The following is a 1,059-nucleotide window of genomic DNA, read 5'->3' as shown; positions in this document are numbered from 1 at the left end:
ATATACACACTGTATATATACACACACATATACAGTCATTATATGAATTGACACTAATGCAAATGACCAGAAGATATTGCAAGATTCTAAAATGGTTTCTAATAATCTTAGAAGCATTATGTTTTATTGTTTTAAGGATTGGTAACCCAGCTGTGGTATTCCTAAACGAGACTATTCTGTATAAATTAAGTCTTTAAATTTAAATGTTCATGAAAAAGAGTAAGGCATCACTTACAGAAAAGTATCTTTGGCAGGGGGTAAAATCCACAAATCAGAACTTAAAAACAAATGTAAGTTATCCAATATATTACTCTAATAGAGAGACAAGTGGGTGACTCCAAAGCTACTTGTGATTCATTGTATAGGAACTCATTTTCTGCATCCTATTTCTTTGTTCCTTGAACTACTGGGGTCAGAGCAGTGAGAAAGATGCTAGAACTTTACATTCATGATAGATCAGATATAGTCCTAGTTGGATTAAAAATCTACACTAATAAAAGACAAACATGCAAATTGACTGTAACTTTGCTATGCCTTAAGCCACACTCACCAGCCAAACAGAGCGACTACATGCAAATTAACCCAACCAAGATGGCGGCCAGCAGCCATGGAGCTGGAGCAAGCAGGAGGCTTGGTTTCCCCCATGACTGAGGAAGCCAAGCTTCCCGCAGGCTCTGAGCTCCACTCAAAGCAACAAAGTTTCAATTATAGAAGATAAATAAACCCAGATACCTGCTTTCAGCTGGCTGTGGCCACGGAGCTGGCTGTGGCCACGGAGCTGGAGTGAGCATGAGGCTTCCCTCCTGCCCACCCTGGCCGGCTCTGAGCTCCTCTCAAGGCTACAAAGTTTCAATTATAGAAGGTAAATAAATCCCAGAATAAAAAAGAAAAAAAGGAGAGGCTGGGAGCTTCCTTTGCCAGGGAGCTTGGCAAGCCTGAAAATGGCCCTCAGGCCCTCACCCAGGCTGGCCAGGCACCCCAGTGGGGACCCCCACCCCTGGGGTATGACCAGCCTGAAAACAGCCATCAGCCCCTCACCCAGGCTGGCCAGGCACCCCA

At 43.7% G+C, this 1,059-nt stretch overlaps 1 protein-coding gene across 1 annotated transcript in view; it reads right to left on the bottom strand.

Annotated features, from left to right (window-relative positions):
* The window catches only part of RBL1 (retinoblastoma-like 1), a 92,860-nt gene that overhangs the window by 37,915 nt on the left and 53,886 nt on the right, over positions 1-1,059 (bottom strand). The gene's annotated exons all lie outside the window — the stretch shown is intronic.

The sequence above is a fragment of the Myotis davidii genome, unplaced genomic scaffold (assembly GCF_000327345.1).
Source record: "Myotis davidii unplaced genomic scaffold, ASM32734v1 scaffold38, whole genome shotgun sequence".
Classification (NCBI taxonomy): domain Eukaryota; kingdom Metazoa; phylum Chordata; class Mammalia; order Chiroptera; family Vespertilionidae; genus Myotis; species Myotis davidii.
This window is presented reverse-complemented; position numbering and strand designations above follow the sequence as displayed.